The sequence below is a fragment of the Rousettus aegyptiacus genome, unplaced genomic scaffold (genome assembly GCF_014176215.1).
Source record: "Rousettus aegyptiacus isolate mRouAeg1 unplaced genomic scaffold, mRouAeg1.p scaffold_m13_p_10, whole genome shotgun sequence".
NCBI lineage: Eukaryota > Metazoa > Chordata > Mammalia > Chiroptera > Pteropodidae > Rousettus > Rousettus aegyptiacus.
This window is the reverse complement of record NW_023416285.1, coordinates 62,122,713-62,138,904: the sequence shown is the minus strand read 5'-3', so window position 1 is coordinate 62,138,904 and position 16,192 is coordinate 62,122,713. Positions and strand designations below refer to the sequence as shown.

The 16,192-nt window shown below is 36.7% G+C and overlaps 3 pseudogenes; 1 reads left to right on the top strand and 2 right to left on the bottom strand.

Annotated features, from left to right (window-relative positions):
- LOC107517713 overlaps window positions 1-16,192 on the bottom strand; it is a 94,077-nt pseudogene that overhangs the window by 12,901 nt on the left and 64,984 nt on the right.
- On the bottom strand, window positions 6,412-6,530 carry LOC118609090 (annotated as a pseudogene).
- LOC118608865 lies at window positions 6,841-6,959 on the top strand (annotated as a pseudogene).

Below are 16,192 nucleotides of genomic sequence, written 5' to 3'. Positions count from 1 at the left end.
GCTAAAATTGGAGTAACCAGTTTGATGTTAAAAGATGGACTGAGGCACAGCAAAATTTTCAAGTTTCTTTGAACATACGTCAATTCAAATTGGGCAGTGCCAAACTCAAAGTGGTTAGAAGTGCTTCACCCACAGGAATTACGGGAGAGGTCTTTATAGTGACAACATGGCAGTAAAGCAGATAAATTATTTGATGGTTATGTCTTAAGCAATTGCCTTTTTGGGAAAGCATAATTGGCTGTTTATGGCTGGTTGGTCTTAAAGTCAAGTGCATTGACTCTGGCTTAGGTTTTAGTTTGCTTACACAAGCTACCAAGGCATTAGAACCACGTCAAACTAATGGCCTCCTTATTTAAATACTTTATAGGTGTAAACTAATAATGCCACATCTTAAGTGAAGTGAATGGCTTCTGGTGAGATCTTAGCATGCCTGGCCAAGAGACATCAGTAACAGCTCCTATGTCATTTTGCTTTGCCTCTTAGTGCCTTAAGTCATGGGATCTTTCAAGGACCAAGAGCAATAAAAAATTGCTACCCATTGGGGAGATGAATGAAATTATTGATAAATGGACCCTATTCCTTGGATATAGGCAACCTATGAATTGGCATATCTTAATCACATCAAATCACATTGTATCTTTAGATCCTAGAAGAGTTTAGTGAAATAGTCAAAAGCTAAGAAATTTAAACTTTTTTCTTAGATTCAGAAAGAATTTCTATAAATTTCTCTTAAAGTAAAGGCTATTTTAGAAAAGTGAATAAGGTATGTGACACAGATCTTTCAACTCTCAAAATAGACCTGTGAGATTCAGATGCAAAAACGGGCCATAATTTCTTCTCTCACAGGTGCCCTACAAATCAAATTATTATTTGTTTTTCTTGTCTTTTTAGCTACCACTGTAGCTTTATTATGTCTTTGTGTTTCCCTCCTCTTTGCCCTACCAATTCCTCCTAAGATTTTCCACAGTTCTTGGTTGAGAAGTAAACTTATAAATTACCTGACAGTAAAGCCAGGGGCTAAGTAAATCACCGTTCAGTTTGATCACAAAATCAAAATGTTTGCGATATGTCAAACTTTTAACAAGTCTATTGCTTCTTTTGAAAAAATGTGTCAGTTCTCCTTCATGCTGAGAACAACCAAGTCATTTCATGAATTTTTCTCTGATATAAGGCCAAAGGTGCAATGTTTTCAGACTACAAATTACGTCTAACATCTAACAGAATGGTTAAGCAGCATTAATTCTTTTTATTTTTAAGAATCTTATTTCATAATTTAAACTCCTATTGAACAGAGTTGAGCTCTGTGTTTTTGTTAACTCGAATAATGTAAAATTTGTCCTGAAGTTTCAGGGAGTAAAAGTTTGGTCTACAGGCCTTCAGCCATTTATGCTTTTCTGTTAATGTCATCAGGCATTTTCCTTCTAAGTACTCTTCAGAATTATGCTATATATGTGGGCATATACATTTATATGTATATATAAAACTCCCTCCACTCTAAGAGTTGTTCATAGAACCCCAGTTCCTGCTTGACTTCAATTAATCTTGCCCACGGATGACAAATTGGGGAACTTTGGAGAACATTTGTCAAACTCAAGTTCTTTTGCAAAGCCAAAAGTAAAGATCTTTAAAAAAGATTTTGAAGAAGTGTTTGGCGAATTGAGCCTGTACTTCCAAATCTGCTGAGAGTGATAATCACTGCAGTGAGCTCATTGAACCTGAGGAACTCAAGCAGGGCTACCAATTTCCAGGTGAAACATTTAATATTAGTGGAACATGTTGGCCTATTAAATATGGAAACCCATTTCTGAGAATGGTTAATAACTGGAGCCTTGCAAAAAGTCAGTTTCTCATAGGAAGTTTTAAAAAATGGCTAAAGAAAACATTCCTGAGCCTTTCTAAATAGTGTAGCTGGTAATCTGAGGTGTAACATGAATACTCTTCTACCCATTCTCTGCCTCTCTGTCTTTGTCTCTGTCTCTCTCTCTCTCTGCATCTCTCTCTCTCATGCATACATGCACGCATTCACACACACACACACACACACACACACACACACACGTACCTGTAGAGTCTACATAATGCATTAAACTTAAGTATGAGTTTCTGTGTATGAGAGTTTCAGAACAAAAACATTCTATTTGGCCATGTAAAGAATTGAAAGATCTTTTATTCTCAAACTTGCCACCTTCTTTCATCTTGTTTCTTATCTCAAACAACTCTCCACCAACTTTCAAATAAGCCTCAAATACTACGTTAATATTTTTGGGTTGTCCAACTTAACTAATAATTATTTATTTTTCTTGCCTTTAAGTATTTCTAAACAAGGTTGGCTAATTCTCTCAAAGATTAGGTCTATCTTGACATTTTTATTTCAGGTCTAAACATAAGGTGAAGGGTCAACAAGACTTTGGTGGGTATAGCCAGGAGACAAGCAGTCTTTCAGCACCCTTTATTTATAGCCTCCATTATCATTTATCTCATATAATGAATCAGATAATTTTCTTTCTCATTAGCTAGCCTTCCCAATGGGTTGGTCTGCTTCAAATGGATTGCTAGCTGCAGATCATGCATGCTCAAATATCTCATCAATTCCAGATAATTCCCCTAATTGAGAAACTTGTCCTTTTATTGCATCCTCAAAAAGCAATTTCCTAATGACTTATTAAAATAATGCCATTTTCCAGCCTTTAAAGAAGTCCCACTTTTACATGGTGTCATGCTATAATTAGTAATTCAGCATTAGTAACTAAGCTGAATACCAATTTGAGGCATTTGCACAGCCTTAACTGAGTTCAGTCACTAATGGGATATGGCACTTTGATTGTTCCTTGATACCTGAATGCTATAGCAATATCTAGATTTTTGGATTACCTTGAAATGTTGATTTTAGACTCTTAAAACCATGGCAATGGTTGGTTCAAATGAATCCCAGAGCTTTAAAAACCAAGATTTCATTGTTGAATTTCTTTGCTTTTTTTTTTTTAATCCCTTGGTCACAAAACTTATGAGAAAATAGTTACAGCCAGATTTTGTATAAATATGGTATTCACCATTCTATAGAAAAGGGCAAACACAGATATAATTGTTTTCCCATCAGATAAAGAATGGAAAACTGTTGTGTGGCTCCCATAACTGGTTATGGGTTAATATAGTAGCAAAACGGTAAACAAACAAACAACAAACAAACAAAAAACCAGTACAAAATTAGAACCCATCCAATTGTCTAAGCTTAGAACTTACCCCATATCCGCTTGGACACCAAAAACCTCAAATTCTATTGCTGAAAATTTTAAAAATTTTCTTCCCTCTTCCTGATTCTCATTACCACTTCCCCAATCTAGGAATAGCCTATTACCCCCAGCTTCCTGACTCTCTTCTGGCACTTTTTTGACCCATCTGCAGTTCTAGTTGATCTCACTACTTGAAAACCTGTGACAGATCTCTATCACCTTCAGAATAAAGTCTAAATTCTTGACATGAATTCAAACTTTTCTATCCTACAAACTGGCTCAGCCTAATTTTTTAAGCCTTTTCTTTATTCACTTTTCTTCATGTACCCCAAATTCTAGATGTAGTAGATTTCTGATATTCCCTGAAGAGAACCTGTTATTTCTTTTCTTTCTGACTTGGTTTTTACTGTTCTCTGTCTAGGATACCCATTATCTACCTGGTCTGTCTGATATCCATCAGGATAGTTCTCTTGTCTCAGTTCAAGTTTCTCTGATGTCCCTGCCCCTTTCTCTGCTTCCCAGCAAACTGCCAACTATATTAGTGGGAAATTCATGTCAGATTTTATTTAATTAATTCTACATTTTTATTTTTTCTGAACTCTTTGAAGGCCAGGAATTTAACACATTTACCTCTTTATTCACAGCATTTAGCACAATGCTTGTCACATGACAAAATTCTGGTGTTTTTGAGATCAATTGAGTTGTCACTAAAACTGATTTATAGCCATTGCTCATTGAAATAGCTCAAGACAAAATGGTGAAAAAGTAAAAACTGTTTTCATTGTCTCCTTTTTATTTTCCGACCCAACCTTTCTTATCACTCTGGTTCCAGCACTGCTCTTCACTTTATCTTTACTGCTCAGCATGTAGAGAATCCCTCACATTTGGACCTCCTTTAGGACAATCTCCACAGTATGCACAGAAGCAAATGCTAAAGGAGGAGAACCCAGCCCAAAGGTTAGGAAAGCATAAAGAAAGCAAGTCTAGGTTGACGTTCTGATGCTAGGATTGGATGAACACCCCTCAAGGGCCCTTGCCATATTTTCTCCCTAACCACTCCTCCTTTCCTTCCCCCTAATGTCCTGGACAAACACTAACTTTCATCTCTTCACAGACTGTTATACAACTCTCTGACTCTGTGGAGAATTTTTTCCATTCTCCCTTTTGGAGAAATCTCTCTCTACACGCCCCCCCCCCCTCCCCGCCCTTTTTTTTCTCTCTTCAAGGTTTCTGATGCATCATGGAAAATAGGTTAAGTTAATATGATCACTTGAGGATGGTAGGTGGTCATGGCCCTTTACCAGTAATCTAATTTTCAACAACATCTGAAAATAGAAGAAATTAAACTCCGGGGCTACATTTTTTCCCCCCTTGAGAAGCTGTCTATAGGTATAGCTGTTAAAGAATCTCACCAGTCATTTCACCCTGAAATCCCCAATACTATATTGTCTCATCCCAGCGGTCAAAAAGTTGTCCAGCAGAAGGAAAAACTTCATCTCAGACTCTTCTCTGTTTATTCATATTTTTAATGTGTTTGACAAACAAAGGCAAAGTAAATTCTCTTTCTGACTAGGGCAGGAGCAGAAGTAGTAGGGAAGATTCACATGGTTTATGTTTTCCTATCTTCTGTCTTATCTCTAGGCTTATTTAAATCTTAAGCCATCTTGTTCCATCCTTAATTTTATCTTTACTACTCATGGGTTCCATCGTATTTATTTAAATATTTCTCAGTTAATTTTTGAGTTATTCATTTATTAAATCACTCATTTTAACAAAATTTAATTGAATACCTACTGTATTAATCAGGGTAAATGATACTAATTATTGTAGCAAAAATCTCAGCAGCTTAGTACAGTGGTTTGTTTCTTGCTCACCTAAAGTCCATTGTGAATGTCCCTTCTGAGACTGCTCACCTTATAAGGGTCATTCGGAGGTTTGATCTTCTCTATCTTGTGGCACCACAATATTCAGGGATATAAGAGTTCTGAGCTACATGGATATAGAAAGAACCTTTGAAAGATTGTGTGTATTATAGGCAAGTTTGGTAGTCCTGTATAGTATGTGCAGTCATGTTCTATTGGATAGAACTCAGTCACATGATTACATGCTCCAGGCTGAGAGTGAGTTGCTGTAAGAGGGGTATGGGAAATGTAGTTTAATTGTATATCTAGGAAGAGGAGAGAAGAACTGATGAATACAATACCAGATATTTTGTGAAATATTGGGAACTTAAAAAAATGAATAAGAAACAATGCTTAACATCTCATAGTTCAGGGAGACATGCACACATAAACAGAAATTAAATATAAAATATTATTAACAGTATTGAGTGTGTACTTTATTCCATATACTATACTAAGCCTTTAATATAGTGGCCCATAATTAACTTATTCCTTACAACAGCCCCATGAGGTAGATACTTTTATTATTCCCATTTCATAGATAAGGAAACTGAGGCATGACAGTTTAAGAAACTTATTCAAGGTCACACTACAAATAAGTGATAGAGCCAGGATTCAAACCTATGTAATCTAGCTTCATAATGTAAACATTTAATTGTATTATACTACAATGATAAGAAGATGCACTGGATGTTAGCGGACTACAAGGAAGACCCAGGTGATTGTGGAATTAGGGAAAGGTTTTCTGCAGCAGATGATTCCTGATGTAGGTATAATGGCCGTTTCAGGGCGGGAGGAATTCCAGCAGAGGAGACAGGATGGATAAAGATAGAGCAGTGACAGATATCTAGTTGTAGTGCAGGATCTATAAATAGTTTGAGGTCAATAGGTCAGGTTCCAGGCTGGGAGTTGGGAGAGACTAGGTATGGAGGTAGATGGGACCAGGTCATAGAGAGCATTTTATCCAGCACTAAGGAGGTTGAAACTTATCTTAAGTGATGGAAGCCTCTGAAAGGTTTCATTTAAAGCATTTAAATAATCAAATTTGCATTTTACCTACATTCCACCGGTGGTTGTATGAAGAATAGATTAGAATGGACCCAGAGCTGACTGAAAGATCAGTTAAGAGGCTTTTAAAATTGTCCAGGAAGGCCAAATTTTATTTTTTATTTTTTTAAATTTATTTTTGTTTTTATTTTTTTTAGGCGAGGCAACCCTTGGTTGACCTCACAGATTGTAAGGACCTTGTCAGTTTACAATCCCTTATTTTTTATTTTTTATGCCTACAGCACAGGGTCTTTCTAGGTGGTCTCCCATCCAAGTACTAACCAGGCCCAACCCTGCTTAGCTTCCAAGATCAGATGAGATCCAGCTTGTTCAGGGTGGCATGGCCATAAAGCAGGAAGGCCAAATTTTTAAATATTTTGTTTTCTTTCTTATTACACATAGAATATAAAATTATAACAAATGGCTGAGTATCACCTACCATAGTATACATCTATCCTCACAGCAATTATGTGAAAGAGGTTCTGTTATCTCCATTTTACAGATGATGAAACCGAGGCACAGGTTGTGTGTGATGGCTAGTAATCAACGGCAGCAAGACTAGGCCTTCTGTGGTCTGGCTTCACAACCTGTGCAATCAACCCCTAGTGTATACAGTCTCCTCATATGAAGCTCTGTTACACTTTATCAAAGATACAAACAGTGTCTATGGCCATGCTACCCTGAATAAGCCCAATCCCATCTGATCTCGGAAGCTAAGCAAGGTCTGGCCTGGTTAGTACTTGGATGGGAGACCACCTAGGAAGACCAGGTGCAATAGGCATAAAAAAAAAAATAAGGGATTATAAACTGACAAGGTCCTTGCAATCTATGAGGTCAACCAAGGATTGCCTCGCCTAAAAAAAAAGATACAAAAAGCTGGGGGGTTATGTGAATGAAGGGGATGAGGAGGGATTGGGAAGCAGCATTAGCAAGAGGTGAGCCAATTAGAGGGTATGGGGACCTTCTTTAAAGAGATGTCAAAAAAATGTGAATTTTTGTTTGTAAAAACAACTACCCTTGCCCTATATGACTTGTATGATAAGATGAAAGTACACAAAATTTATTTAGATACTTCCTCTGCAGCATAAATATCCTTTTAATCACTGTGTTGGTCAATATGTTTAATTGTGGTACTTTATTCTTCCATTTCAATGTAAAGAAAACATGATTTTGCCAATGACAATTACGTTCTCATTCTAATGGAGGCAGATGTCTGCACTTAATCTGAGAAATTACCTGCATTTCTATGTTGCAAATAGCTTTCATAGTAATAATTAACAAACTGTGTAAGTGGACCCTTTCACCTGTCTGACAAATTCAATCAAATTGGTGATATATAACCGCCCACAAACTGAGATGCCATATGCTCCATGTAGCGTTTCATTTGGGACTGGACACTAACTCCTGAGGATTTATTATGTCGTCAATTACTGAGTCTACCATTTCTTTATTATTTATTCTTTAGCAGCCCTGAAGATTCAATTGCAACTTCCATTTTTCAGGAAGGCAGTGAGAGGCAAGATAATTTGCCAAAGGTGGAAGAGTGAGATGGTATCATGTCTGAGATTAGCTCTCTCAGTTCCAGGGGGTAATTTGGATTCCACTGCCTCTGTGAATGGATACTGGCTACGTGTTCATCACACACTTTCATCTAAGATTGCTGAAGCATTTCATGAACAGAAATCTTTTTGCTCCTGGTCTCTCTGACCCTTACAGGATGTATTACATCACTTAGCACCTGTATTGCTCTTATATGTTTCTATTCTCTCCTTTAAATGTTCCATTTGTGTAAAGTACTTAAGTCCCTAAAAAAGTTGTGAGTTCTGTGACAGCAGGAAATATGCTTTTCTATTTCTTTTGGTATCTTTTTATATAGCATAATGCTAGGCATGTAGGTCAACCCTCAATCAATAGTTATTGCTCTATGATCCTATATTATGATCCTTTGTAAATTAGGTGACCAAAATACAGGATTCCAATTTGCTTTACAAAATTAAGTTGTGCTTTTTACCAAGAGGGATCTGTGTTTGGGCTACTTTTGAAATATAGCTAGATTTAACAGAATTCAATGTTGACATAATTTCATGTGTACACATTCAGCAGGAGTAATGGAGTAATCACCTTAGGGGATCATTTGCTCATGTAAAAAGAATTATAGAAACATGTATTATACTCCCTATGAATATTTGCTTGGGAAGCAGGAACTGTGTAAGGCACCATATCCTTTGTAAATTCTAATGTTAAATTATTTAATTAAATATGTCTGGCCTATATGATTTCCAGTTTTGAAAGTTTGAGAGGAAAATGAAGGAAAGGATAAGGGAATTGAATTGCTTATCAATAAATGGTGGGAATGAATGACTGAAAAACACTATTCTTCAGTTTGAATTATTTTAAAGTCAATTAAAAAGTATGGGTTATGTAAGATGGCCTCTGTTCTTCCCTCCTTTGCTTTCTCATTTCCATCTCAGTCCATGAGGTCCCAATAGAATCTACTCCATCCCAGACACATGTTACAAGTTTGACATGTTTATTCAGGATGATGTGATCCCATCATGTTTGTTAGATGCCCTGAATTATTTACTAGAACCATTGGACTAGAAGTAGATCTTCACTTTCACTGGTTTTAAAATTATAAAGATGGAAGGTCTACTGCTGCTGCAGCCATCATGGTAACAAGTGGAACCTGAGAACAGAGTGTGCACTGAGGCAGGAGAACCAGGAGATGGAAAGTGAGAGAAACATTGGTTGAAATTCTTTATCCAGGTATTCCTAAAGTCAATTCTACTCCTAGAGATTTTTTTCCCCAAATAAATAGACTTCATCTCTGTCTCCTCCTCCTCCTCCTCCTCTTCCTCTTCCTCTCCTCCTCCTCCTCCTTCTCCTCCTTCTCCCTCTCCTTCTCCTTCTTTTTTAGAGCAGCATTAGGTACACAGCAAACCTGAGCAGAAAGTGCAGAGTTCCCATGTATCCCCTGCGCCTACACACGCACAACCTCTCCCACCAACATTTTTCATGTATCCAGAGTGGTACATTTGTTATAATGGACAAACCTACATTGGCACATCATTATTACCCCAAATTTATGTTTATTCTTTGTGTTATACAGTCTAAGTTTTGACAAATGTATAATGATATGAATCTGCCATTACAATATCATACAGAATTGTTTCACTGCTCCCCTCAAACTCCCTGTGCTCCACTTACTTATCTTTCCTTTCCCTCTAACTCCTGGTAACCACTGATCTTCTTATTGTCTCTAGTTTTGCTTTTTTATAGAATGTCATATAGTTGAAATCATACAGTATGTAGCCTTTTCATATTGGCTTCTTTCACTTAGCAGTATGCATTTAAGTTTTCTCCATGGCTTTTTGTGGCTGGATAGTTTATTTCTTTTTAGTTCTGAATAATATTCCATCATCTAGATGTACCACAGTTTATCCATTCACCTACTGATGGGCGTTTTGGTTGCTTCTAAATTTTGGCAATTATGAATAAAGCTACTATAAGCATTTTCATAGGTTTTTGTGTGGACATAAGTTCCCTGAAAGGATTTATAGTTATAAATTTCTCCTTTTACTTTAACCATTTTGGATTAGGTTTCTTATTACAAGCAAGCAGAAGATCCTAATGATACACAGGCAGGATTATAGACTGTCTAGGATGTTCTTGCTGCCTTTTTTCTGCCCCACCTCATTTCACGCACCCACTCTTAATCTTTTCCTCCTTCCCTTTTCCCATCCACACACATCATCTTTTGACTGAATTATTGCAACAGCTCTTAAAATTAATTTCTCTGTTACTGGTCTTGTCTTGCTTCCAGTCTTTCCTCTACCATGTAACCAGAAGGATTGTTCATTTATAAAATAGATCATATCACCCCTCTGCTTAATCTGCACCCCTCTGGCCCATGATATACTATGGTTCTTGGGATAAAATCCAGTGATCCAACATAGCCTACAGGCCCTTGATGAGTTAGTCCCTTTTTCTCATCACTTTTCTCTCATTCTTTGTGCTCTGTCAATTCCATGACAGTCGTGATACCTTTAAGTCTTTGCATATATTGTTTTCTTTTCCCTGAAGACCATGCATGCCTGCCCTTCCCTGCTTTTCCTTTTGCTTCAATTCTTATTTAGATGTTGCTTTTTCCAAAGGCTTTCCCTGATTTTATTGTCTGAGTTAGGTCTCTACACTATATGTAGCCACATAATATGTTTACATTGGACTCAGAATCACTGAATTGTGATATCCAAGCTTCTCTGGAACCAACTTGTGATATGAACCACTTCTTGGAACTAAGCCTCAAAACAAGTGCAAGGGTAGGTAGTTTTGGGTGAGGATTGGGTGGGAATTCTAGATCTACTATAGGGAAGTGTGGATAAAATCAAGTGAGCCCCTGAGTTGGGGGGAGAGTAGGTAAGGGAGAAGAGGAGAATAGGAATGGAGAAAGGCAAACTTAGTATTCTAGGTGCTTTTCTGTGTCTCTCTGTGAGATGCACTCATCCAGTGAGATGGATGTAACATCTTCCTTTTTTAGAAGACATTGAGTGATGTAAGAAAATTAGTCAAGTCTAACAACTAGCAAGAGGCAGAGTTGATAGGGTTGCCAGATTTAGGAAATAAAAATATAGGAAGTCCAGTTAAATTTGAATTTTAGATAAAAAGTGAATACTTTTTTTTTTCAGTATAGTATGTCCCAATTATTCATCGTTTATCTGAAATTAAAATTTAACTGGATGTCCAGTATTTCATTGTGGAACGCAAAAAGATGGGCACTTTTTATGACACTAATGACAGATACGTTCATAGGCAGGATAAACTCCCTCAGTCTAATCAGTGGTTAAGAATATTGAACATGAGAAAGAAGTGGGCAGCCCAGTGGTGTCAAAGTGACCAAGAAACTGCATTTCTTATATTCTTAGCCACAGTAATAGTATTCTGTCAAAAAACCAGAAAGTGATATGTTTCCAGGAGGGTCACACATGTGATCTGAATCACAGTTCTGGGAATTTTAGGAAACAGATTTAAATCCATTCGAGCAAATTGAGATGTCAATTAATTAAAAATTGATTTCCCAAGGTAGTATTACAAAATATGGAAGTGTTTTTTGAAAAGATGCCTTTAATTTATAAATGTATACCCTCCCATAAGCGGAAATAACACTGGATAGATGATTGTATCTACTTTAGGAAAATTTTGCAGCTGTTAGGTATGATGATTACAAAATGTCTTTAATAACATGAGGAAATGCTACACGGTAAGATACATAATTGTACATATGGGATGATCACAGGTGTTTGAAAGGAGAAGAAGGAAGAGAGAATGAAAATTAGACTTAAGAAACAGATTGGCAAAAAATACATCAAACATTGAAAGTGATTTTCAGTGGGTGGTAGGCCATTTTTTCCTCCTTCCAACTTTTCTGAAGTTTTCGAAATTTCTGTTAATGGCATATATTACTTTTATGGTGAAAATTAACAATATTTTATTTTAAAAGGGAGAAAATAGATACTAGTACTATTTGCTGTAAAATCTGTTTTTCCCAGCAGATATAAACTTTTAGCATTGTATTTGGCACATAGTAGACACTCAACAAATAATATTGAATGAATGAATGAGGATAGGGAGTGTGTCGATATTTTTTACCATTGTATTTGCTACTTCCCATTAAAGAAAGTTCAGTGAATGCGGAATGTTAGCTTTTGGTTGTTTTAGACAACTCTCTTAGTCTCTGAGACCCAGTTTCCTTACCTGTAAATTGAGGGCTTAGCCTATCATCTCTATGGTGGTCTCCAGAAGCTGGAAAATGTGATTATTGAATTATGCAAGGTACAGAGTGTCAGGCAGCAAGGGTAGCAGCCAGTTGTGATCATATAGTTCAGGAACTTCTTACTTCTAGATACCCCAAATTCAAGATCAGGCAAGCCTTTTCTGATGGACTATTCTATGAGAGTTCAGGACTTCCCATTTGTACAGAGCTCACTCGCAATTAAATTTATGCTTGCTTCATTTCAAAGATTTTATTTTATATTGCTCCAATGCTTTCTGAATTATTGCTTTGTTTTGCAATAGTAGCAGTGTCTGGCCTATTTTAGGATTGTTGGCAGTTGTTAGCTGCTCTAAAGCTGGCTGGACAGTTTGTCATGCCCGTACTGTATCAGAGAAATGGCATATTGAGATGACCAGTTTCTTCTATTGTTACAGTTTTGTATTTGAACAGTCAAAGATGTATTTTTACCAAGAAAAAGGAGAAAATCAGAAACCTTTTACATTCAGGATTTTGTTTGTCCATTTGAGGCACATTTATAGATAAAATGGAAATGTACTCAGCTGACCTGGTTACATTAAGGAGGATGTCTCTATGTTTAGTGATTTTTATGGTAGGTAAAGACTTTATTTTTAAGATTTTTGCTGCTGCTCTCTCCAAAATTATTTTCTATTTGCTTATTGTAAAAGATGGTTAGAAGCTATTTACAAACCTTCAATTGGCAGTCCTTAAAATCTTTCCTTCATTTTAATAATATGTAATATTCTTTTATCTTTTAAAAAAGCTACTTATTTTCCTTGGTAAAAATAGTTTCAATTATTATATGCATAGTTTCTAGTGTAAGGAAAATGAGAATGTTCCAAAACCTAAGTTAATTCTGCCTACAACAAAAATCAGCTGAAAATGCCATTGGTCCGAGGTTAAGTCAATTGCAGAAATGTCAGGAAGATTGAGTCACCAAAGCACCATGTAACTTCTTCCATATGCTTCTAGGGTTCACCCCCTAGTTTCTCTAAGAGATGTTAAAAAGAGATTAGGACACAGTGATAAAGTAATAAATTCATGAAGAAATATATAAAATTATGAAAAAAAAATAGTTTCTCTAACCCTGAATTTAAAACATCCACGCTTATAGCACACAATCATGAATGCACATGAGAAAATAGCAATGGTTTGATTTTGCAAAAGGGACACATTGTTTCTTGAGATAATCTTGCTATCAATATCAGTTTGCTTCCTCCAATTAGTACCCAACTCTGTAATGTGGCTAGCTTTTCCCTTCACAAAAGCGTATTGATTTTTTGGCAAACATTCCATTATTTCAGGAAAAAGGAAGAATATCAGATATTGAACTGGTGTAAACATTCGTATAACTGGATACTTGGCTATTCTAGTCCTCACTTTCTGGCTATTGGGTTTTGACTGCAATTGTTAGAAACTGAATATGAAGGAAGAAGAGGCAGCAGTATCTATTGCAGGAGCAGTTTCTTCCAGTCTCATCACTAGTAAATTGGGAAGAAAAATAAAAATGAAAGACCCCATTTCTACCTTCTCTATAAGGATGTGGATGTCGAATTTAAATTCATCCATGGTGAAAAGGAATTTTCCACTCAAATAGCTAACCTTGTATTCAGCTCTTTGTTCTGCATCTGTAGACATGCTTGATGCATAGGTCAAAGGGCAGAGTGATCTCAAGATCAACTGAAGACTCATCCTCCCCTTTGATTGTTCTGTCTACATAACAGATGTATTGTCTAAGTTCATGTCCAATCACCTCATGCTCTATAACTGCCCTTTGCCCAAAGCAACTCTCGTGTGCACCTGTAACCTATAGCAACTCCCATGGTCTGTAACCACCTGAGGACAAATCAACCAATCAGCCCATACCAACTGTAACAGCAGAAATAAACTCTATAAAAGTAAAATTGCCCCTGAGCTTGGGGCCCAGATCTTGAGAGCACTAGCTCTTCTGGTACCACTGGCATAATAAACCTGAGTTTTCCAGCTCTCCAAGTGGTGCTTGGTTTCTCCCTGGTCTGCTTTTCTGCAACAATGGGAGGAGGGGTGGTTGGCTTGAGAGGAGCTGGAAAGTGAGGTGGAAAGACGTTTTTAAGTTTAATGAGAGTGTTTGTTACTACTGGGTGATGTGAAATCCAATGTCGTCCCAGAAGCGTCGGGGAAGAGGAGGAGGACAGTGGTATTGGCTATTGTCCTTCAGTTCTTCCCCGCTAGCACAACAAAGAATTATGGGTCAGTGAGATTTAGAAAAAGTAAGATTTATTGAAAGTATATTTTATAAGGAGACAGGCCATGCTAGGGAAGGCTGCAGCCCTGTATAAAGTGGGAGGTGAAGAGATAAGATAGTACACATCAAAGGGAGGGGCGGGTTTCCAGCCAGGGATGCTATAAAAATGCAGAAATGGGAAGGTCTGTTTATATTTGAGCCATGATAGGAGGTCCTAGATGATCCATATGTGAGGTCACCTTGACTGACAGTTGGCTGCTATATAATACTATGCCTACTGTGCATGTGCTTACCCAGAATTCAGTCTGGGTACAAAGCTCATAGACTTTTATGGGAAAAATACAGAATGAGGAGGTAACAAGAGATAGTGTTCCATAATAGACCTGGATGGAGGTTAGCTATTTACATATTCATAGTATTATTTGCTTTGTGCCTTAGCTTAGCTCTAGATTTCTCTACTTTAGCATCAGGCAAGACTATTTTATGAGACATCAGAATTGCCCAATTGTACATGGATCATGCACATTAAATATAGTCACAACCTATCTTTCCATTTTTGTCATCTTTCTCCCTGATCACCCCTGTATTCCAAACACATCATTTTACTTGAGAGTCTATAAACATGTCATGTGGTTTCATCCTTTTATGCTTTGCACATATGGTTTTCCATCCCACTGTCTTTACTTGCCCATCTCCAAGTCATGCTTGAAGGCTTGATTGAAATGTCACTCTATGAAGTCTTTTCAGATACCTTCAGGAAGAAATAACTGTATTCAGTCTCAGTCCATAATCCCACTGCAATTTTAAAATTCTTTTTAGAGAGTACTTATTTTATCATAGCAAGATATTTGTGTCTGTTTTTTTCCACTAGACTATGAGCTTCTTGAGAACATATTAATATGTTGATCAACTCTTTCAGGAAAAGATCAAATAGATCTTGTGTACTATCTTTAGGATTTTGTGTGTTCACAGTCATTGAAAGATGGGGTTACTTTAGTGGACTATACTTTAGGTGGGAGTCTGGGAGTTTCTCTTTCTTTGTGTTCTTTCTTTTCCCTGCCCCCACTATAGTTAAGTCCTGCTTTGTCTTTTTCACTCCCCTCCATATCCCTAGAGTTTCAACTCCATCTTCAAGGCTCAACCCTGACTTGGTGGAGGGTGATCACTACTGTGCTATAAAAAATAAGTGTAGGTCCAATTGGTGTGGACTGGTGCCCTCTCACCTCCTCTGTTTTCTTGGCACCAGAGAAATGGTTGAGTTTTTCATCTGTCCGGTATAAAGGGCCTTTGGAGTCAGAATGTAAGTTGAGTTATAGAAAATAAAGTGCTATTTCTTGTGTACTTGGCAGCTTGTAAACATTTATTTCTTTTTTAAATTATAAAGTAAACAGATGTTCATTATGTACATGTGTTTTCTTTACATATGTAAAAAAAATTCAGTAATTCCACTATTATTTAGTTTTTGAGGTATAAAAAGTAAATGAATGGATGTTTCCTTTCTCCACTCATGCCCTCAGTTCAAAACACCTGTTTATTGCCATATAATTCAGAATTTCCTTTAACACAGTTTTAAATCTATTAATTATTTAATTCATTAGTTTTTTCTGTAATTGAATAATTCCAAAATATTGAGTACCTAAGTATGGAACTTTATAGTGGGTATTATGAAGCTGTGTGTGTGTGTGTGTGTGTGTGTGTGTGTGTGTGTGTATGTGTAAAGGTAGACTTGATTCTTACCCTTGAGAAATCAGTTCACCATATGTCAGAAAGATGTGAAAAAGATCAAAAGATTTTATTATTTATTTTTTGAAAATATTTACAAAAGAAATATGTAACTACATCAAACGTTTTCAGACTAAACAGATTAAATTATTTCTCAGGACTTGGTTAAAATTTCAGGTAAAAGAAATTGTCTTTTTTTTTCAGGCCCTTCAGTGACATTTAATACTTTACTTGTTATACCTTTGATGTTACTGCATTGAGTCACACACTCAGAAATCTA